Raw genomic sequence first — 530 nt, forward strand, 5'->3', positions numbered from 1 at the left:
CAGGGGGGCACGGATATGCAGAGTGGGATGAAGGTGAGCACAGAAGCGATGAAGGTGTTCACGGGGAGCCCTGGCCGGCTGGGGACGGGACGGGACGGGACAGCAGCACCCTCATGCCCCGGCCCGAGAAGGAGGAAGAGGAGAAGGATAGTGAGTGAGGAAGGTTCATAGAGGGCGCTCCTAGAGACCGGGCCGAGCCGAGCTCCAGGGCTGCCCTTTCCCAAAAAAAACTCCCTGCAGAGGGGAAGTCCCGCGTCCTCGCTGCCCCGACGGGGAGGTCGGGAGAGTCGGCCGGCAGGAAGGGCCGAGAGGAGGAAGAGGAGGAGGAGGAGGAGGAGGAGGAGAAGGAGGAGAAGAAGGAGCAGGAGCAGGAGGAGGAGGAAGAGGAGGAGGAGGAGGAGGAGGAGAGCAAGGGGGGAGGAGGAGGCCCGGCCCGGCCCCGCCGCCTCCTGATTGACTCCCAACTTTCTGCTCCTCCCTCGCATAAACTTTCCCGTCCCTGCGCCTGGCTCCGTGCGCGGACCCGGGAG

The sequence above is a fragment of the Pseudopipra pipra genome, chromosome 25 (genome assembly GCF_036250125.1).
Source record: "Pseudopipra pipra isolate bDixPip1 chromosome 25, bDixPip1.hap1, whole genome shotgun sequence".
Lineage (NCBI taxonomy): Eukaryota > Metazoa > Chordata > Aves > Passeriformes > Pipridae > Pseudopipra > Pseudopipra pipra.